This window comes from Myxocyprinus asiaticus, chromosome 17 (assembly GCF_019703515.2).
Source record: "Myxocyprinus asiaticus isolate MX2 ecotype Aquarium Trade chromosome 17, UBuf_Myxa_2, whole genome shotgun sequence".
NCBI classification, from domain to species: Eukaryota; Metazoa; Chordata; class Actinopteri; order Cypriniformes; family Catostomidae; genus Myxocyprinus; species Myxocyprinus asiaticus.
This window is the reverse complement of record NC_059360.1, coordinates 7,775,814-7,799,879: the sequence shown is the minus strand read 5'-3', so window position 1 is coordinate 7,799,879 and position 24,066 is coordinate 7,775,814. Positions and strand designations below refer to the sequence as shown.

Genomic DNA, 24,066 nt, shown 5'->3' with positions numbered 1-24,066 from the left:
CATAATTTACTTAGCCTAAGGTTGTTTCAAACTCTTTGACTTTTTGTCTTATGTGAAACACAAAAGCTAGGCAGAAGGATAACCACAATCACATTTTACTTCCATTGTATGGAAAAAATATGCAAGTGAAAAGTGACTGAGAAAGTCATACAGGTTTGTAGGAACACAAGTATGGAAAAATGACAGAATTTTCCATTTTCATTGGACTGTAATGAAAATGTCTTACTATTTAACCATTCAAAGACATATAAATAGTAGGAGGAATAGAGCGCAACAGTGCCCACCCACATTTTTAGACATCTTGGTTCTGGAAGTATTTTTCCCATTAATTTCTTCCAAGTTTACTGCAAAATATTCAGATATCAGCAAATATTTGACTGGAATGCGTAATTCAAAGTGCATCATGCAAGTAGGCGGTTGCTGCATAGCTTTTTTGGCGTGCTTTGGTTGGCGTGCTTTGTTGCCCGCAATTCTCTGATTGGTGGAGCATTTCTTTTCAGGATCATGGATTGTGCAGTTCTTCACAAAGAAATTCAGCTATTAAACATAATTTATAAAAAATAAGGTTGAAATAACACAGACTGATGTCCTTAACAAAGCATATACCTTCGATTAACATCCTTGGAGCTCATGGTTTGTCTGTCTTTTAAGGTTTATATGTTATCAGATATCGTTAAACTGGTATTTTTAATATCGGAACCAGACTACTGCCCTTTATTGTCAGAAAAGTGGCCTATGGTTAGTGTGAATGCTCTGATCCCGTTCCCTCCTGTTCTCCATATCTTTTTCTGTCTCCTCTTTTATGGTCCCGGTCATTAAACTGGCAAAAAGGCCAAAAAAAAAAAAAAAAAAAGAGAAATCTGAAGATATATCAGCATATTAAAGTCAGTCATTAAAGCATTCCCATCATCATGCTTATGTAAACACATGTGGCATCCATCACTTCATCCGCCTCTCAGTATCTCTGATTATGGCAGCTATGAAATCACCCAGACACAAGCCCCCCACTGATAACATCTTACAGAAGGCGAAACGCTCTACACAGCCAGAAAGATGACAAGAAGGAATGCTGGCAGCCAACTTTAAAAGAGCATGTGGGCTTGTTTAATTGAATTGTAAACTCAGAACCTGTGACTTGAATGTTGGAGGGTCTGCTTATTATTGTCTGAGGTAAGCCCCCCGAACCAAACACTGCAAGACAACATATGGACAGATAACTAGCTTCAGGCCTGGATTAAATTCAGGTTTCCAGTTCTAAATCCCCCACTGGGAAACATGCAAGAGTTTAAGATAAACGCATCCCAGAACGGCCTCATAACAGAGTTTTAAGAAGGTGAACGTTAGCATGTTCAGTGTGTCTGTCCAAAAGTTATTTGAGGTACTGAAGCAGGAGATGGTATGCTGACCTGTTGAACTGTAGTGGTGAGTTCCAAACACAGTTGAATGATTTTGTTCTTGGTGGTTGTGAAATCGCTGATCCCCATCAACGGAGTTCTACATAGAGAAGAAGAATGAAAGGTTTAAAGTCAAGCCACATACACATCCTACAGCAACATATACACTAAATAGCACATTACTGTCAGTGCACCCAAAAATTCAGTCATTATTGAAATTATATCTAAACATAATCTATGCAGGGCGAGCTAAGTACGTGAACGCAAACGCATCTTGCATCGCAAGCTCTATTTCACGTGCCATGAAATGTGTCAAACTGCAGTTCATAACTTAAAGGAATTTTCCGGGTTCAATACAAGTTAAGCTAAGTCAACATCAGTGGCATAATGTTGCTTACCACAAAAATTTATTTCGACTCATCCATCCTTTTCTTTAAAAAAACAAAAACGTCCTTGCGTAACCTCCATTCCCTGATGGAGGGAACGAGACGTTGTGTCGATGTAGTGACACTAGGGGTCACTCTTGGGAGCCCGAAACACCTCTGGTCTTTGAAAAAAGGCCAATGAAAATTGGCGAGTGGTATTTGCATACCACTCCCCTGAACATACGGGTATAAAAGGAGCTGGTATGCAACCACTCATTCAGGTTTTGTGCTGAGGAGCCGAGACAAGGTCCCGGCCATTTCAGCGGGTAGTCCAGCTTTGTGGCAGGAGGGACACAATGTCTCGTTCCCTCCATCAGGGAACGGAGGTTACGCAAGTAACCAGGACATTCCCTATCTGTCACTCACTCTACGTTGTGTTGATGTAGTGACACTAGGGGTCCCTATACGAAACGCCACAACTGGCTGAACTGTGTTACGTGAACTGGTGGTGTGTGACGGGCAGACCACTGTGTGCCTCGTAGCCGTGTGGTGTGCTGGCTATGAGGCACACAGCAAGTCTGCCCACCATACACCGCCAGTTCACATAACACAGTTCAGCCTTGTGGCGTTTTGTATAGGGACCCCTAGTGTCACTACATCGACACCAATGTCGAGTGAGTGACAGATAGGGAACGTCATGGTTACTGGTGTAACCTCCGTTCCCTGATGGAGGGAACGAGACATTGGTCTCTCCTGCCACAACACTGAACTACCCGCTGAAATGGCCGGACCTTATATCAGCTCCTCAGCGTAAAACCTGAATGAGTGGTTGCATACCAGCTCCTTTTATACCCGTATGTCCGGGGTAGTGGCATGCAAATACCACTCACCATTTTCATTGGCCTTTTATCAAAGACCAGAGGTGTCTAGGGCTCCCAAGAGTGACCCCTAGTGTCACTACATCGACACCAATGTCTCGTTCCCTCCATCAGGGAACGGAGGTTACACCAGTAACCATGAAGTTTACCTCCATTGTCAGTGCCTTTTTATAAATAAATTTAATTTCTATGTTCATAGACATAGCCACAAATTCTATCAATCGAGCTTAAATTGTACTTAACCCGGAGCATTATTTTAACTGCATGGCAAAGTTGTTCTATTAAATGTATTGTATGCGTAATGTCATTAACACATTTTAGTTCCGTTCCAAATCCTAGAGAATCACCTACCTAGACAGCATTTTATGGCATTGATAGACTGTTATGTGTAGGCCATTCCAAATGGTAGGTGATATCATTATTTTTAGAAAATAATTGATTAAGGGAGCCTGGGTAGCTCAGCGAGTATTGACGCTGACTACCACCCCTGGAGTCGCGAGTTCGAATCCAGGGTGTGCTGAGTGACTCCAGCCAAATTGCAACCAAATTGGCCCGGTTGCTAGGGAAGGTAGAGTCACATGGGGTAACCTCCTCATGGTCGTGATGAGTGGTTCTTGCTCTCAATGGGTGGTAAGTCGTGCATGGATCGCAGAGAATAGCATGAGCCTCCCATGCTGTGAGTCTCCGCAGTGTTATGCACAACGAGCCACGTGATAAGATGCATGGATTGACTGTCTCAGAAGCTGAGGCAACTGAGACTTGTCCTCTGCCACCAGGATTGAGGTGAGTAACCACGCCACCATGAGGACCTACTAAGCAGTGGGAATTGTGCATTCCGAATTGGGATAAAAAAAGGGATAAAAAAAAGATAATTGAGTAAATGCACACCTTAAATTCAGAGGTGCAAGTTATGGCAAAAATGTATAGAGGAAAAAATATAATAAATATTATTTAACAGTTATATATTTTTCCTATATAAAAGGCTACATAATTATGCCAACATAAAAAAAAGCTTCTTTTGGACAAAATCTAAAGTAGCACTACATATAGCCTTTGTGGAATAAGCAATCCCAGAATGCATTGCAATGATGGCGGGTGAGTCAAGAGAAATGTTAAATATTGAGATAAATATTGACCAAATGCAATTAAAATTGACTACTTTACTCACTATTTATGTGTTATGTTATTATGCTTATAAGACTATCACGTTATTAGCTTAGCAACAAGCTAACGTCAAATTCTATTGGGGGTCAAGGGTATTACATTACTAGCTTAGCAACATGCTAATGTCAGACACTATTAGAATTAAGTCAACAGAATCACATCATTAGCTTAGCAACATGCTAACATCAAACTATTGAATGTGTTTCACATAAGAAGTGCAATTTAGCTTGTGTGATACACTGATGGCAGCATTAAAGGAATATTCTGGGTTAAATACTAGTTGAGCTCAATCGACAGCCTTTGTGGCATGTTGATTACCACAAAAGATATTTTTGATTTGTCCCCCCTTTTCTTGTTTTTTTTTTTTTTATTTTTATTTTTTTTTATCCCCTTTTCACCCCAATTTTATATGCCCAATTCCCACTACTTACTAAGTCCTCTGGGTGGCACAGTTACTCACCTCTATACGGGTGGCAGAGGACAAGTCTCAGTTGCCTCCTCTTGAGACAGTCAATCCACGAGGCTCACTGTGCATGACACTGCGGAGACTCACAGCATGTGGAGGCTCATGCTATTCTCCGCAATCCATGCACAACTTACCATGCGCCCCATTGAGAGAGAGAGCCACTAATTGCGACCACAGGGAGGTTACCCCATGTGACTCTACCCCTCCTAGCAACCAGGCCAATTTGGTTGCTTAGGAGACCTGGCTGGAGTCACTCAGCACACCCTGGATTCGAACTCGTGACTCCAGGGGTGGTAGTCAGCGTCAATACTCGCTGAGCTACCCAGGCCCCCGTCCTCCTTTTCTTTAAAACAAAAAACAAAAATTGAGGTTCAGACCCCTTCATTTTTTCACATTTTGTTATGTTGCAACCTTATGCTAAAATGCTTTAAATATTTTTTTTTCCACATCAATCTACACTTCATACCCCATAATGACAAAGCAAAAACCAGATTTTTGTTAACTTTGCACATTTATTAAAATAAAAAATGAAATATCACATTGACATAAGTATTCAGACCCTTAACTCAGCACATAGTTGAAGCACCTTTGGCAGCGAGTACAGCCTCAAGTCTTTTTGGATATGATGCAACAAGCTTTGCACACTTAGATTTGGGGATTTTCTGCCATTCTTCTCTGCAGATCCTCTCAAGCTCTGTCAGGTTGGATGGGGACTGTCGGTGGACAGCCATTTTCAGATCTCTCCAGAGATGTTCGATTGGGTTCAAGTCCTGGCTCTGGCTAGGCCACTCAAGGACATTCACAGTGTTGTCCCTAAGCCACACTTGCGTTGTCTTAGCTGTGTGTGTAGGGTCATTGTCCTGTTGGAAGGTGGACATTTGGCCCAGTCTGAGGTCCTGATCGCTCTAGACCAGGTTTTCATTAAGGGTATCTCTGTATCTTGCCGCATTCAGCTTTCCTTCAACCCTGACCAGTCCCCCAGTCCCTGCTGCTGAAAAACACCCCCACAGCATGATGCTACCACCACCACGCTTCACCGTTGGGATGGTATTGCGCAGGTGATGAGCAGTGACTGGTTTCCTCCAGACATGATGCTTGTAATTGAGGCCAAACAGTTCAATCTTCATTTCATCAGACCAGAGAATCTTGTTTTTTCACAGTCTGAGAGTCCTTTAGGTGCTTTTTTATGTGTCTTGCACTGAGGAGAGGCTTCCGTCTTGCCACTCTGCCAAAAAGCCCAGATCGGTGGAGTGTTGCAGTGATGGTTGTCCTTCTGCAACTTTCTCCCATCTCCACACATGATCTTTGGAGCTCAACCAGAGTAACCATTGGGTTCTTGGTCACCTCTCTTACCAAGGCCCTTCTCCCCCGATTGCTCAGTTTGGCCGGGCGGCCAGCTCTAGGAAGAGTAATGGTTGTTCCAAACTTCTTCCATTTAAGAATTATGGAGGCCACTGTGCTCTTGGCAACCTTCAATGCAGCCCAAATTTTTGGTAGCTTTCCCCAGATCTGTGCCTTGACACAATCCTGTCTCTGAGCTCTGTAGGCAGTTCTTTCATGGCTCATACCTTATGGCTTAGTTTTTGTTCTGATATGCATTTTCAGCTGTTAGACCTTATATAGACAGGTGCGTGCCTTTCCAAATCATGTCCAATCAATTGAATTTGCCACAGGTGGGCTCCAATCAAAGTGTAGAAACATCTCTAAGATGATCCAGAGAAATGGGATGCACCTGAGCTAAATTTCAAGTGTCATAGCAAAGGGTCTGAATACTTAAGTCATTGTGATATTTCAGTTTTTCTTTTTCTTTTTTTTCTTTTTGTGTGTGTGTGTGGGGGGGGGGATTTTCCCCCTTTTTCACCCAATTTGGAATGCCCAATTCCCAATGCGTTTTTAAGTCCTCGTGGTCGCGTAGTGGTACGCTTCAATCCGGGTGGCGGAGGACGAATCCCAGCTGCCTCCATGTCTGAGACTGTCAACTCACGCATCTTATCACGTGGCTTGTTGAGCGTGTTGCCACGGAGACATAGCGTGTGTGGAGGCTTCACACCATCCACCGCGGCATCCACGCTCAACCATGCACCCCACTGAGAACGAACCACATTATAGTAACCACAAGGTTACCCCATGTGACTCTACCCTCTCTAGCAACCGGGCCAATTTGGTTGCTTAGGAGACCTGGCTGGAGTCACTCAACATGCCCTGGGTTCGAACTAGCGAACTCCAGGGGTGGTAGCCAGCGTCTTTTACCACTGAGCTACCCAGGCCCCCTCAGTTTTGTTTTTGCAAATTAAAAAAAAAAAATCAAAAATCTGGAGCGTACATTGATGTGAAAAAAAATAATTTGAATAATTTTATCATAAGGCTGCAACACAACAAAATGTGAAAAAAATGAAGGGGTCTGAATACTTTCTGAATGCACTGTAAATAGAGAAAAGGTTGGTAAGCGATTTTATCACACTAAAATCATGTTAACGCATATTGTTTGCATCTTGTGGTTATACTTTTGAAACAATGGGTGCATCTCAATCAGCTCCCTAACTCCCTACGAATTCAAGCACTGGCAAGGGTGTTCATCCACTGAACGTTGGAACACTTATGACTCAATTACCTGCGACACAATAACGAGCTTGCGCATTCAAGCGCCGTTGTGGTATAAATGAAACTATCATTCATTTTTGTTGAAGATATTCAAATGTACAGTTTTATTATGAAAGATAAATTACATTAAATAAAGAAATAGAAAATATAAAGGAGTGTATTTTACACCTACTTTTAAAAACTCTAATATATAAAGGATTGTTTCCCTTTCAGTGTGATTGTGGATGAAAGACAATAAAAACAACATCTCTTTTAAAGAGAAAATAAGGCTTTGACATCATACATTCATACTTGTGCTCGTCTTCTAACAACTTCAGAAACTTTAGAAGACATGACGACGTTTCCGGTAAAGGAACATAGTGAGCGATTTTGCGTTTGCGATTGAGACAGCACTTAAAATGGCCGACTCCCTGATCAATGCCCTGACTACTGAACTAGGGAGCTGATTGAGATGCAGCCAATGAGTATTTTAATGTTTACTGATTGGCCCCATTCATGTCCATTGTAAGTGTCTCATTGTAACCCAAATTTTTTGCTTTTTTAAAGAAAAGGAGGGACAAGTCGAAATAAGTTTTTGTGGTTATCAAAATTATGCCACAAATGCTGTCCATTGATCTTAATTTATATCGAACCCAGAATATTCCCTTAAAGACATGGTGTGTCAGCAAAATACATCCGTCTAATCTAGCGTATGTTCATAGAACAGCGGTCCACAGTCTCCAACCATTGCCTGTAAGTAGTAGACAAAAGCTCACTAAGTTTAAGAACAGAGCTTTTGTTCACAAAAGTCACTACTTCATGTGAGAGATATGGTTAGTTATGCAAAGTGGGGTAAGGAAGGCAGACTGGATCTGGTTTCAAGTCTCTGTCCTTGAGTTTTTCTCTGGAAAAATCTTATAAATGCAAGTGCTGCTCATGCAGGTTTGCCTGAAGTCTGAGTCTGTGCTGTGCAGTGAAATATATGACCTTACAGATGGTTAAAGCCAGCTTTAAGAATTAACACCCCTTATAAATCATCTTTGCTCAACATATAAGAGCCCTTTACATGCATTTATTCCCTGTACAGCATGTCCATATATGCCTCCTTTACATTAACCTTGTGTGACCCCGCGTCCACATGCGTGGATGTTGTATTTTGACTTTGCTATACACAAAGCATAATTTAAATAAATAAAAACTGACTGAATACAGTTCACAAAACTCTAGACTGTCATTTAAAGTGTTAACTTCTGCTGCACCGAGTCATGTGACACAACAGCATGACGTCGATTTCCTTGAAGCACTCCTACAGACGCAGTGCCAACAAAAGTGCCTCTGGTAAGAAATTCTTTACGTTTTTTAATTGGTTGTTAAGAGTAGAGTCTCTAGTTTTGTTTGATATGCTGCATTAAAAAATCTGTTAATTTTTCACGCATCAGCACCCAGATAAACATATGTCCACACATGTAGAAACTGATTCCGCATTTCCTCAAAAGTAGAAAAAACATGTTCAGTATTTTTAATAACTTTCAACTCTAACACATCTGTGGGTCATTTTGCTTCATTTTAATATACATTTTGTTATATTTTATTTTGTTATCACTGTGCAATATGATTATATTCATTAACATTAGTTAATGCATTCCTATATATTTACTATGCATTTTCACATTGAGAATAAATGGGTTCATCCAAAAGCTGAACAATGTGGCCTTCAGAGGCTTTACGTATATTGACTTAGGATGAAAATAAGGTGCATTTCAGACTGTTCTGAGACCAGTGAAGACACTGGAGGCTAAGCAATTTACTAAATAGGGAGAAAGTGAGCAAGAGAGCATCCTATAGCTCTCAATGCAGCTAAGTGCATTCACTCCTAAAATCCAACCAAAAGTTCAGTTTCAGGCTGCAGATGATGTTTGGCAGACATGGGACAAAGGTAATCAGTATCACTTTAACATGGTTGGCAGTGATTGGATGATACTGGACATTACTTTGAATACAAATTATTTATTCAGCTTTACAGAAAATCAGCTGTAATGTCTGTAAAGTCTCAAAAACATGAATAACCAACACTCCTGGTAACATAATAAACAATTTGATGAAAAAAATAGCTTAGTGTTATTTCAAATTTCACAATGTCTCGCTGTCCACATATGTGGACATACATTTTTAGGAAAACTATTTGCTCTAGAAAAAAAAAAAAATTATAATAATAATTGTATATATATATATATATGTGTATATATATATATATATATATATATATATATATATATATATATTTTTTTTTTTTTTTTTTTGTGTTTTTTTTTTTTTTTGCTTGTTTATTAGGTGCTACTATTTACAAATCAAAAAGGGAAACTGCACACAGCAGTCACACAGGGGTCTCAGGAGGTTAAAAGCAAATAAATAAACCAACAAATAATAAGGATGTTTGTACCTGTCTAGCCATGCCAAGAGGTTTTTGGCTGCACCAATAAGTTCAACCACAGATGAAAGGAATTCATTTGGAAGTTTGATAGATGTGCTGTTTTCAAACGTAGGGCTTTTCCTGCATTCTGATGTTGCAGTGAGAAGGCTGTTGGTCACAACTCTCATCTTTACCACCAGGTTCTTCAAGTTATCCGTCTCCACACCATAGTTCTGAGGAAGAGGCGGAAAATTATATACTACAGGTTTGTAATATTACCACAATTCTCTAGATGCTGCCATGCAGGTATTTCTAAGTGTAATGTAAATACATTTATTCATATTAAACTGAAGTTTAAATAATGGCAAAATTGATTCAGGGAGCAATTTACTGACTGATCTTAAAAACCTTTTGATATAAATGCTTATGCTTAAATGCTTAATATTTCTTTTGTAAACATTATTGCTCTGGTTGCATTCCACCTGCTGTATATGAAATAAACACATGCCACTGCTAAGACTTCTCTTGTGTCCTCACATGGCATTGATTCACAACACTTTCAAATATGCTAATAGCTTGTTTACTTTGTAAGTAAGAACTTTATGCTTGAATTGCCCCAATTCAAATAGTTTAATACACAGTTTCATTTCATTTCTTGCATAAAGTGAATAAGTGGCTTGTCCAATAGATGCAGCAGAAAGCAAAACAGAGTCTATTCAGAGAGATTTTTTTGCCACATTGCATATGATATTCAACACCCGGTGCTAAAATGTTTCATGATGCTAAGTAATTGGACTGTGTAAATTTTTAGACTCTAATCAATCCATCCATCCATCCATCTATCTCTTTTTCATCTTCATTAACTGGTGATGGTAGCCCCACAGTCTTCGATTTTTCTCAGTCCAAAAATGCTACAACACAAATTATCCACCTAAATCCTCCTAAATTAACTTTTTGCTGTCTGCTGATCAAAAATTGTTGATTCAGAGTTTGATAATGATTCTACATCACTGTAATGTCAGTGCATAAATATCACACTGGTGACAAGTTAATGTTTATTCCAGAGATCTGAATGATCTGAAAGAGGTCAAATGATATTGGTTTTGCCAATTAATCAGTGCCATTATTCAATAATGGTTAAAATAGTTAAAAATACATTGTTACTTAGAAAGAAATTCACATTCAATTAACTGATTTTAAAACTATAAGCTTATTAATTGGTTATTGGCTTTTACCACCTCCAGTTATTGGTATCTGCAAGACCCAATAACAGTCCACCTATAATCTAAAATAGTGTGAGAAAGGCATGAAATGAGACAATGTTATGACTTCCTGGGGTTCTTTGAGAGTTCTGCTCACTTGTTTATAGGGTTGCTTTAAACTGACAGGGTTAGTGGGATCGGACAGGAACCTGAAAGTGTTTGGTTTCCCCATTTGTCTGTCCATTAGGGCTTAGAGAGGTCTTAGTGTAGATGGAGGAGGGAATTTGTTTCCAGTCCAGCTTGAAAAAGACTTCAATACATTCCATTATGGAGAGTTGGTAACACTAATCTGTAGCACTTTCCACCTCTAATACTTGGCATAAGTGCCTTTAATATCTTTTCCAGAGCTGTGAGACAAGAGGAGGCTCTTTCCATCAAGGAGGCTGATAGATGTTAAGGCCAAAACAGACATATAAGGTTTTGGAAGAAACCCTGGAGAAACAATCAAGCTTCTTCAAACACAGCTGGACGGAGCGCAACTATGAATACAGGGGCCTCGAAAAGTGTTTTCCTAAGTTTCAAACTACATTTAAATTGTCACAAGTTTATGATGCGACATAATCAAAGTGAGCCACTTCAAAAGCATAAGTCTGATGCATCAAGTCTACTGTAAATGTAATTATACCAAGCTATTGCTGAACGCTTGATTCTGATTGGCTAACAGATGCTCCAAGTTGTTGATTAATTTTCTGAACTGCATTGCTATGAAGTAGTTCCAAGTTTGTTGACTGCATTTCAGTTCTATATCACTTCACCATAGTGAGAATACAGCTCTTTGATGCTAGGGAAATCTAATAAAATCGACAAACAATTTAGATTATTTTTTTATTTTTTTCAAAGTCTCTTTCAATATCTGGAAAGCATGGCAATTTCAGCAAACATAATCAATACAACTTTTTTTCCCCCAGTGTCTCTACTAGTCACCTTGCTAATGATAAATGTAATTACAAGTAGGGCTGTCGATTTAATGTGTTATTTTGTGTGATTAATTAAACAAAATAATTACGGTTTAACAAATTAATGCAATTGTAACAGGTAAAGGATGGGCAAGGAGGTGGCGGGAACTGGCTGAACAGTAAACAACGTTAAATGATAAAACTCAACATAAAACAGACATAAACAAACACAGATACTCATGCAGTGCGGCCATGTGTATCTCTCTCTCCTGAACCTGCGTCTCCAGCTGCCCTTTATCTCGCACTCCCGCTGATTAGCTGATTCAGAAGAATCAGAATCAGCTTTATTGCCAAGTATGCTTACACATACAAGAAATTTGTCTTGGTGACAGGAGCTTCCAATGTACAACAATACAAAAACAATACAAAAACAGCAGCAAGACAGATAATAATAGAAAATAAAAATAATTATACACATACGTATATACACACACAGACACACACATACATACACACACACATATGTAGTGCAATCTAATACAAATCTACGGAAGCCCTGAATCGCAAGGTGGAAAAAAAAAATTACAGTGAAAAAAATAAATCGTGTCTCAGTTCCTTCCTGAGCCTAAGTCTTACATTTTCTCTCTTCAAAAATATTAGTTTTTTCTCTCTTCAAATTTTTTTTCTCTTCAGATTTATTTTTTCTCTCTTCCAAATTATTATTTTTTAATCTCTTCAAAAAAAAAAAATAAATAAATAAAAAAAATTTGTTTTTCTCTCTTCAAAACAACTGGAGTTAATTTTTTGTTTGAAATTGTTGGTCTTTCTAAACCATCTATGCTGTTTGCTCAGTGTTACATGGTGGAAGCAAAGGAATGTATTGAGGAAAACGGGAAACATGGGGAAATTATTATTATGTCTGCCCTTTTGAAGTGTTCATCTGGTAATGTTAATATTGTTGTAAGTAATCTAATTTCTAGAAGAAAAGATAATTTATAAATTAAATCCTCGAAACTGAACGGGGATGTCATGTGCAAACTTTCATGGTGGAATTTAATTATAATAATATATTTTAATATAACAAATTGTCTATGCTTTTGAAACACACTGTCTACTGCAGAAGTGATGCAGTATGTAACCTGATTATGTAACCAGTTACATATGTAACCTGATTTTGTCTTGATTAAGGTTTGCAAACCCTTAAATAAATAATAAATGTATTATTCAGCTATATAGCAACAGAGTAAGCATTAAAGGCATAAGATTGCATGTTTACTGATAGTGGCACCTGGTGGCCAAGGATGGTACCGCATGCATTTTTCTGAAGAGAAAAAAAAAATTTGTTTTGAAGAGAGAGAGAAAAAAAACGCACAGAGTCTCACACACTTGTGAGACACACAGTTTCCCCTGTCTCACAAGCTGCTGATTGTCCGTCAGAAAGCTGGTAATCCACTGACAGATAGACATGGGAACAGAGAGTTGGTGTAATTTATTCTGGTGTATAGCTGGGATGATGGTGTTGAAAGCCAAACTGAAGTCCACAAAAAGGATCCTTGCATATGTTCCTGGTCTGTCCAGATGTTGCAGGACATTGTCCCTGCAATCCCATATTGACTGCATCATCCACAGACCTGTTTGCCCAATAAGCAAATTGAAGGGGATCTAGAAAGGGTCCAGTGATGTTCTTCAGGTGGGCCAACACCAGTCTCTCAGATGATTTCATGACCACAGACGTCAGGGCGACAGGTCTATAGTCATTAAGTCCTGTGATTTTTGGTTTCTTTGGGACAGGAATAATGATTGAGCATTTGAAGCAGCATGGGACTTCACACTACTCCAGTGATCTATTGAAGATCTGTGTGAAAATGGGGGCCAGCTGGTTAGCACAGGATCGAAGACACGCTGGTGAGATGCCATCTGGGCCTGAAGATTTCCTCGTCTTTTGTTTCCAAAAGACCCGGATCACATCATCTTCACAGATCTTAAGTGCAGGTTGAGTAGCAGGAGGGGGGAGGAGGGGGGTTGCAGGAGATGTTGGTGTTTGTGTGAAGTGAAGGTCAGAGTGGGTGTGGGGTGTGAGATTGGGCCTTTCAAATCTGCAGTAGAACACATTCAGGTCGTCAGCCAGTTGTTGGTCCACCACAGGGTTGGGGGTAGGAGTCCTGTAATTTGTGAGTTTTTTCATGCCACTCCACACTGATGCAGGGTCGTTAGCTGAAAACTTGTTTTTCTGCTTCTCAGAGTATCTTCTTTTAGCCACTCTGATTTCCTTGTTCAGTGTGTTCCTGGCCTGATTGTACAATACTTTATCCCTACCCCTGTAAGCATCCTCTTTGGCCTGACGAAGCTGCCTGAGCTCTGCTGTAAACCACGGTTTGTCGTTGTTGAACTTTAAATAAGTTCTAGTAGGAATGCCCATACCCTCACAGAAACTGATATATGATGTAACAGTATCTGTGAGCTCGTCCAGGTCTGTGGCTGCAGCCTCAAAAACACTCCAATCCATGCAACTGAAGCAGGCTTGCAGTTCCCGCTCTGCTTCATTGGTCCATCTCTTTACAGTCCTTACTACTGGCTTGGTTGATTTTAATTTATGCCTGTAGGATGGAAGAAGATGAACCAGACAGTGATCAGAGAGTCCCAAAGCTGCTCTAGGGACAGAGCGATATGCATCCTTTATTGTTGTGTAGCAATGATCCAGTATGTTCCAGTCTCTGGTGGGGCATGTAATGTGCTGTTTGTATTTGGGTAGTTCACGTTTGAGATTTGCTTTGTTAAAATCCCCAAGAATAATAATAACTGAGTCCGGGTATTGTTGTTCCGTCTCTGTGATTTGATCAGTCAGCTGTTGCAGTTCACACGAGCTTTTGGCACGATATACACACTCAGAATAAACGAGGAAAACTCCCGCGGTGAGTAGAACAGCTTACAGTTAATAAAGAGCACTTCCAAATTAGGACATCACATCCTCTTTCACGTTGTTACATCTGTACACTAACTTTCATTGATGTAAAAGCATGTTCCACCACCTCTCGTTTTCCCCGTTAACTCCGCGATGCGATCCGCTCTGAACAGCTGAAAGCCTGGCAGATGTAACGCGCTGTCCGGAATGGCTTCACTCAGCCAGGTTTCTGTGAAGCACAAGGCAGCAGAGGTTGAAAATCCTTGTTTGTGCAGGTGAGGAGATGTAGTTCGTCCATTTGTTAGGAAGAGAGTGGAGATTCGCAAGATGAATGCTCGGCAGGGCTGTTCGAAAGCCGCGCTGACGGAGTTTGACCAGCGCGCCTGTGTATCTTGAACAGCAAAGCTGCGCCTCAGACTAAAATGTCCAGCAAAAAGTCTGAATATTCAAAAACTGGGAAAAGACTGTCTGGTATAAGCTGTCGAATGTTCAGCAGTTCGTCTCTGGTAAAACTGACTGGAAAAAGATTACTAAACACAGGACAAACAAACAAAAACAACAAAACAATAGGAGTGCTCTACACCGAGGCAGCCATCTGCGGCGCCATCATGATGGATCAATCAGTGGTGGCCATGCTCCTCGTCACAGAAATTAATTATGCCTTTTGACCCATACATAAATTTGGTAATAAGCATTGATGTTTTTTCATTCTGAGTCAGCAGGTGGCAGTCAGCACAGCCTCATTAAACCAGTGAGAGCAGGCAGCACAAAATAAACAACAAGACTTTCACAGGTGACATGCTTTTGCATTTAAAACCAGCCTGACAAAACACAAACTTGACAGTGTCCTAAAACGGCGCATTTATGGCAAAATGCTGAAACGCGTCTTATCCAAAAAGAGCATCTGTCTGATGCATGTGTACATAAACAAACAGCACAGGCAGAAGACGTTCTGTGAGAGATTGACAAACCAAATTGAAAATAGGTGCTGTCAGGTAATAGGTATAATAGGTAATAAAATAGGTATGTTCAATTATATGGAAATAAAAAAATATATTGACTTCTAAAGCCACTTTTTGTATTGTCTACTCTAATTAATGCTTTACTTCAGACACAATAATGTTATGTATTTTGAGTTATATGAATTGATTTATATATTTTATTTATATTTATAATTATTTAAATTACTGTATATATTGAATAATTTGGGTGACTTGCTCAGCAATAATTGACATATACAATCAATTATGATTAATCGAATTAATAAATCTGCACATCATGTTATAAATGTGAATAAAAAATGTAATTGATTGACAGCCCATAGTTACTAGCGAGTCTTTCAAATTAGCAACAAGGGCTTGGGGGCCTCTTTAGAACTAGTATTACTTGAACGAACATTGGTTGGCCAAAATGGTGGTCCAGCCCTAACATTACATTTTATATTATATCAGCCACCAAATTATGAAGACTGAAAATGCATGAAAAACATACAGGAATTACTAACAAATAAATGAAGGAAATACAAGGACAGATCTTTGCATCTTGCACTAATATGCTTGCTTCCCCTACAGAGAAGAGATCCTGTTTTGTGCCTCAGTTCTCATCCATCAGAAAATCCAAACAAGAGAAGTGGAGTTTATAAACAGAAGCACAGAGTCAATGGTTGGAATCTATTAATCACTTTGTTTCAAAATGTGTTGACCTGTACCACAGTAAAAAGTTACAGCAACAAGTTGGCTTTGAAGAACTTTGGAACTAGTAAGCTTAAAAGAAGTAGTTTATTAGAAAAAGTGTTGTAGTTCTTTGATGAACTTTTCCCATAGCACCAGTGTCATGTCCAAATGGGCTAAAGACATTCAGAAAAATAATGAAGTCCAGACATCTGAGGAAGACTTAAGAGCACCTCATACAAAAAAAAACTGAGGATTTGTGGCAACTGTCAGCTTCAGATGCAAGGGGTCTGGTGCTAATTCTCACATGCATAATGTTAGGAATGCTGGACACTGGGATGTACTGTATGATTAATAAGCAATGACATAACCATCAGTCAAAGCCTCCAAGACTTTTTACCTATGCGTTTCCATGTGTCCATATCAGGTCTTTGTATTTTCTACTCCATGGGATATCCATAGACAACACAGTCTGTCTAAGCAAGAATCTCTTCCCTTGTAAAACCTTTAGTAGTAGTAGCTTAACATCTCATTTAAAAAAAAAAAAAAAGAAAAGAAAGAAAGAAAGAAAAAAGCTTTGGCTGAAACTAATTCAATTGTGGACAGTGGTTCCACGTGTTTGAAATGAGTTTTCTTAACTTAAAATTACTATGTAATCTCAAAACAAACACTTTGTGTAGAAAGAACCTAGTTGAATTGGTTAAACCCAACAAAATTAGATGAGTTTTTGAATGTAACTCAAATAAATCTCTTTTATTTCTTTATGTACTCACTAGTGAAATGGAATGATGTCCAGTTTGTGAACAAATCATTCTTTTGAACCAGTTCTTTTCAGTAAACGAATTGAACCAGTTCACCAAATCGGACTGAATCGTTTGAAACAGTTTGTGTCTTGAGTCAACACTGATCCACAAGTTACTCCATCTTAACCTGTCTATCGTACACACCTACACTCCGACTTGAAATGAGCCTAAAACCTGGAGTAATATGTTTATATAACTGGTGATATCTGCTTTTCCCAACTCTTATTTGCAATGAACCGTTCCAACTAGTTATCAAATCGGACTTAACACTCCGGTCACAACAGTTCTCCACTCAGCAGTACAATGAGTCACTCGCTACAGTTCTTGAGTCAACAGTACACTAGTCTCACATAGCCAGACCTTTGACTTTAACTTAGCAAAGGACTGGGATCTATCGCAGCTAACATTGGCAAAGAAACGGCCACTTAGGTAGGAAAAGCCAACTAACTGACATGTAAAGTGACCAGTCACAGTTGTGTTTGTCATCACGTGATGGAAGGGTTAACTTGGCAAATTCAGTGATTAATTAGTCCTCAAAAGTGCTCATTGTATAAACACAGAACTCGACTCGTGCTTCCACCCGGATTAACGCAAACTAAGCTCTCAGAAATTCTGTACAAGTCAGCCAATAAGATTTGGTCTGACTGGAGTGAAAAAGTTTTTCCAATTTTGTGTGCTATAATCATCAGACGGTTAGTACACAGACTGTGGATGTGCCATATCCAAGAAACATATCCAAGATGTAATCAATAGCTGTATTTGACGTGCAGGATCACTGAAAGAAACAGATGAAAATAAACACCCTTATTATTATAATTTAATTAAATAAAATGTAATAATCAGCAATATGCACTTACATATGGCTTTATTTGAAAGTGTTTGAGTGTGTATTCCACAACGCCGGGTTGATAGTATTAAGAACTAATGACATCATTATGCGATGATGTAAGAGAACTGTTGAATTTTTTTTTTTTTTTTGCCAGTTAATTTAAACGAACTGTCCGAAAGAACCGGTTTGTGGAAAAGAATCAGACTTCCCATCACTAAAGTGAATGTTAGCATGCAAAACACAATGCTGGATGGAAACACTACATAGTGTAGTATAGGAACTATGCTGTGGTTAGCACATGAATTGTTCAATGAAGTGAGCAATCAGTTTGATGTGTGACATCTGCCTGTCCACATCGTTAGCTCAAGATCCACTCTTCACCATAATACCAACCCCCAAAACTTCAACATAACAGAAACTCTAATAAATCTAAACTCACTAAACAAATCATACAAAACTTGTTATCAAAACACTAACAAGTACCCCCTTTATATCTGTCTTGCACAAAAACACACAGAAAAACAACAACTGAATTTTAACATTTACCCACCCTATTGAGTCCCATTCAAAGCATGCTGGGAAATGGAAATTCCCTGCAGAGTTTCATCAATGCTACATTAACAAAAAGTATTCATGTAATCCCAACTCAAATGGATTGAGTACATTTCCATTTTACAAATTTAAATGGATAGAATGCAATGAAATCAAGTTGTGAAAAAATGTTCTAGAATTGTGTTGCTTTAGTTCATTTTAAGACAATATGTAAATTGAACAAGCAGCAAAAATCCTTTTTTTTTGAGTGCATAAAAAAATAAAATAAATAAATAAACATTTTGGAGAATACTGCATGCCTTTCTCAAAGCCTTAAAGGGGATTTTTGGGTGAGGGCTCAACCTCTATGTGACTAATATTATATAAAATTAGTGGGTCAACAGAGAAAAAATTATGGGGAGAGATTATATTGTTCAGCATTTTTGCTAAGGAAGGAAAGGCCACCAGAAAAAGAGGATGGAGAGATCACATAAAAATGCGTAAGCCTAAATTAAAACATTTAAATGCAATGTAATGCAATGCACAAAAAATAAGTAAATAATTTAATTGATCTTTGAGATTTTTTTCCATCTTGTTCTCCAGCAAAAAAAAAAAAAAAAAAAAAAAACTTAAAACAAGATAAAATTTACTTTTTTTAAAAACATTTAGATTAACTTGTTTTCTAAGAATATATCTTAGTTCATTTTTATTAGCCCATTGGCAATTATTTATTTTAATTTATTTTTGTCTTGTTTTAATAATAAATATAACACAATTCAGTGAGGTTTGTGCTTAAAATAATAATAATAAAAATTACATGCCAATGGGTTAAGATAATACAAAAATAAAGGTAACAAAATTAAGATATATTCTGTGTTAAACAAGTCTTATTATTTTGCACAAATTTGCTTTACAACTCATTCACACTGGTAACAAGAATGAAACCTGGGAGGACAGCCTGGTCATTAAGATGTTTGAACAAGAGTGTTTGTAGGCCTAAAATGTATGTCTGACATCAACATGCAGTCATAGGGAAGCATGCACATCCAAAGTTCACTATCAGATACTCGACTGCAATAACTTTCAGCATTACTCTCAACATGTCATGTTATGGCAAGATTAAGTATACTGAGAAGCAACCCCATGCTAACTTTTTCATGCTTTATCAATATACCAGCCTGATCTCATGAAAATAATGTGACTATTAAGTACAAACTCCAAAACTGGCATTTCTCTGTGCGGTCAGCGCCGCTTCTATGAGTCACGTGAAGTGACCCGATCTAAGGGGAAGCAATTAAAACTGCACCCGGCTGATGCACACTCTGGTGCGGGGACGCTCGTCTCTCATGCGCATGGTGACTCATAATACATGTGTTGCGGTGTGTATCTTATTGTGAAGAAAATCGTCAATACGCAGATTTTGTTTTTTGTAATTTAAAGATGGATCGAAATCAAGAGAGGGCAGTCTTCGCCCATTTACGTTTTTTTATTTGTTAATGTTTTGGCTTGTTTTCCAAAATAAATATCTAAAACTCCTTTAAAATAATGTACATTTACTTTATGAGCTATACTGCAGAGGAAAAATATTTTATCTGAGAATGTTGAATATAGTATTAAATATTTTAATATTTTAAAATACTTGCTTTCAAGAGACTTGCTTTCAGAGAATATATCTTGAATATTAGTATATTTTGTATTTACTGCACTGACAGAAGTATGTTATATAAATATCTTATATAATGCTTCTCAAGTAAATGTATCTTGTTTTAAGGATTTTTAGATATTTTTAAAAGGAAAACAAGACAAAACACTTGATAACAATAGGATTTTATCAGTGATTTTTTTATTTAATTAAATTGAATAAAAAGTAATTATTTCCCTTTTAATTATGTGAATGTCATTTAGAGGTAGTTTTAAAAGATGATTTTGTCCTCTTTATTGTTAGTAAGCACGTTAAATGCAACCTTTTAAGTTGAGGCACAAGCTGAACAGTCGGTTAAGAGCTAACGATTAATCGTTGCAATAGCCTGAATAGTAGAATAATCGTTCTAATAATAGTTTGATTAGTCGATTATCAAAATAATTGTTAGTTGCAGCCCTAGTGTTTATAGCATTGTGTGAGGAACAGAGCAAAAATTGTTTCTTAAACGATAACCTGCTTTTGTACTCATGATTTGTGTGAAAGTGAATAAAACTGTTATTGTCTCTAGTGTTTATTTCAACAGGAACTGCCGTGATAGATACAACAAGCCATGTATAACTCAAAAATTTAAGTATTGACCTGTTTCAGTAGTCAATTTTTCCCTGCAGCCACCATATTTGTGACCATCAGGTGGAGGAAACAATGGCTGTGAATGGAAAAACACCCGTAAATGATCTCTAGAAAAACATCAAAAAATGCTTTTGATCCATGCAAAGTCCCAGGAAATGTGTATACAGGTCTGAGGTCAGCACAAATATTGGCAAATTTGACTTTCGCTGACATTTAAATATTTTATCCATGATTTATCTCCGTATCCCTGCAAGTCTGATGTGTGACCGGCGCGTTCTCACACCTACCGTTACATCACCGTAAACATCTCTCATTCAGAAGTTACACATGTTTGTGTTGTTTTCTGCTCTAATTTGATCACAATATTACAAAACATCTGTGATGATATGGTCTGTATGAATGTAAGAGCTGCTTTTAACTTATGAAGAATACACAGAAAGCAACCGAGGCATATTAATGTTTTACATTGTAGTTTAGTGGTGTGAATAAAGTTTGTGCTTCATGATTTTATGGTGTGTTGTTTATTGACTGACATTATACAGTTAAAATATGTACTACATATTCACATTGCTTTTAATTTATTACAATGTGTTACAATTGCGACATACCTTTTATACAGTCTGGATGTTATGAATAGCATCGTCCTATGTGCATTTCCAGTTTAATTGTATCCGACTTGATTATGTTATAAATAAGTGTGAGGAGGAGGAGGGCGGGCCGAGCCGTGACTTCGCTTGCCCGGCCCCCAATCGGGCTAATCAGCCGAGCAGAGGGATAAGTGCAGCGGGATGTGGCAGTTTGAAAGAGAGAGAACCACACGCAGAGTTTATGTTTTGTGTCTTTTTAAGTTCTTATTAAAATATTTCTCTGACTGTTCAGTCGGTTCCCGCCTCCTCCTTGCCCATTTGAACCGTGTTACAATATAGTAGACGTGTATAGATAACTGACATGTCTAAATTAATGAGCAAAGACTGTGCTCTCTCATCTTTCAACTTTATTGAAAGAAAAATTAAATTAAACAGCAGTATCACCTTTTCAAGATTTATAAATAGAAACAAAATATTTGTTGGCTTTTGTTGCATCCCACAGCGCAGCACATTGAAGGTATATGGAATTTTGGTCACAAACATATCGGTGCGGTCATACAGGTCAATAAAAACATGATTCTATGAGATCAGGTTGCAATATACAATTACACAGTGACATTGTAAGCGATGTACACTTAAGTGGCATGCGGTGCATAAACCGGATACCCCTTCAATCCTTAACAACCCCCCAAATTTTATTCTGCACAAGAGATCAACATGACATCATGAAGAATTAAAACAAAAGTACACAGTCCAAGGACACTCTACAGAGCCCCTTTAGAGGACAAGGCGGGATTTTTTTTTTTTTCCTGAAATAGTGTTGTGTGCCCTCTTAATAGTTTTGCATTCCCTTGCATGCCCTCGCAATAAATCTACCATGGTTTTACATGGTTTTACTACAGTAACCATATTTTAACCTTCATATTCGTAGTAAAACCATAGTAATACAGGAAAATGAAAACTATGGTAATAGAAATAATAATTTTGTTATTATGGTTTTAGTACAAATACTATGGTAAAACCATAGTAACCACAAGATTAACCATGGTTAACCAATAATAAATGGATACTATATGGATACAGTAAACTGTATTAAAACCATGGTTTCCGCCAAAAACACATGGAGCTGTCATGGTTACATACAGTAAAGCCATGGTTAAACTACAGTAATCATAATTAAACAAATGTTATTTGTATAGTAAAACCATAATAACTAAGATTTTGATAAAACCACAAAATTATTATTTTTATTATCAAAGTTTAGTTTTCCTGTATTATCGCTATGGTTTTACAACGGATATCATGGTTAAAATATGGTTACTGAATGAAAACCATGGAAAATGTATTGTGAGGGAACATAAAACTATGTCGAGGGCATGCAAAACTATTGCGAGAGAACGCACAACTTTTTGCGAGGGAATGCAATCCTTAATTCAGAAAAAAAATTCTACTTTCTATAAAGACCATATTTATAATGCATTGTAAAGACATTATTATGCATAAATAATGTCTCATAATACACCTTATAATATGTTATAACTTCTCATAAATAACAGTAACCACAACTATAATACATTATAATAATTACCTATTCATAGTTATACCTTAGAGTATTATAACACAAACATTTAATTTTATTTCCAGAAGTTATAATGTCTTTATACATACATATATATATATATATATATATATATATATATATATATATATATATATATATATATGCTCCCCATGGCTCAGTATCTAGCCTGCTCAGTGCATCCACGTGAGAGCTAACAAACTCATTGACTATTTATACACAGACACTAATTGCAATTTTAAAAGCCACAGGTGTGGGAAATTAAACTTTAATTGCCATTTAAACCTGTGTGTGTCACCTTGTGTGTCTGTAACAAGGCCAAACATTCAAGGGTATGTAAACTTTTGATCAGGGCCATTTGGGTGATTTCTGTTATCATTATGATTTAAAAAGGAGCCAAACAACTATGTGATGATGAATGGCTTCATATGATCACTATCCTTAAATAAAAGACAGGTTTTTTTTGCATGATCAGTCATATTTTCAAAATCAATGCCAAAATTTCACAATTTCTGCAAGGGTATGCAAACTTTTGAGCACAACTGTATAAGAGGTATGCTTTAAGTAAAGTGACAAAAGCAATGACTTCTAAACATCCATAAGACATTTTTAAGTGGTTATAAGACATTACAAGTCATGTTGGAAGTTATATACAGTACACATGCACAAAATACAAAATAACACGCATTCAATTTAAATTTTAAGGTATTACAAAAAATACTTGTAAAGCTACTAGGTTCAAATATATCAGAAGCTCAAATTATGTCATGTTAATCATACATGTAGCCAATCTTCTTGGGTGTAAACACACCCATGAATAAAAAAACATCAGACTGATTCTATTCTGGTCTCTATTCAATAAACTTTAATGTTTTTGCATCTTATTTGGAGACTTATTTTATAAATAACTTCCATTATATAAGTCTGACTTGTAAGGTATTGTATGTTGCAAATTTATATTATGGCTGTTTAAAAGAAGATGTTGCTTTTGTAACTTAAAGCAGGCAAAGACCACTTATAGTATGATCACATCATTAAGCCTTTTGACTGTTTACACTATGCAGCTTTTGCATGACAGCACTTATACAATTAACTTCATCTTCTGCTGCATTAAAATTGGATGTTGCTTGTGTTATAATGCATTATACTCTAAAGTATAACTATGAATAGGGGAAGTATTATAATGTATTATAACTGTAGTTATAATTATTTATGAGAAATTATAACTTATTATAAGGTGTATTATGAGACATTATGAATGAAGTATAATGAATTTGTAATGCCTTTACAAGGCATTATAAATACAGACTTCATAGAAAGTTTTACCAAAATTCCCACCATAAGGGGCTCCGTTGACAGGGTTGGGGAGTAACGAAATACATGTAACGGGATTACGTATTTAAAATACAAAATATAAGTAACTGTATTCCACTATAGTTACAATTTAAATAATTGGTAATTAGAATACAGTTACATTC

At 37.4% G+C, this 24,066-nt stretch overlaps 1 long non-coding RNA gene and 1 pseudogene across 1 annotated transcript; one reads left to right on the top strand and one right to left on the bottom strand.

Moving 5' to 3' along the window:
• LOC127454700 (SR-related and CTD-associated factor 8-like) overlaps positions 1-24,066 on the bottom strand; it is a 158,114-nt pseudogene that overhangs the window by 71,992 nt on the left and 62,056 nt on the right.
• Positions 8,114-11,944, top strand: LOC127454925 (uncharacterized). Its single transcript, XR_007899611.1, has 3 exons — positions 8,114-8,185; positions 9,458-9,522; positions 10,865-11,944. It is a non-coding gene; the product is annotated as an uncharacterized LOC127454925 (long non-coding RNA).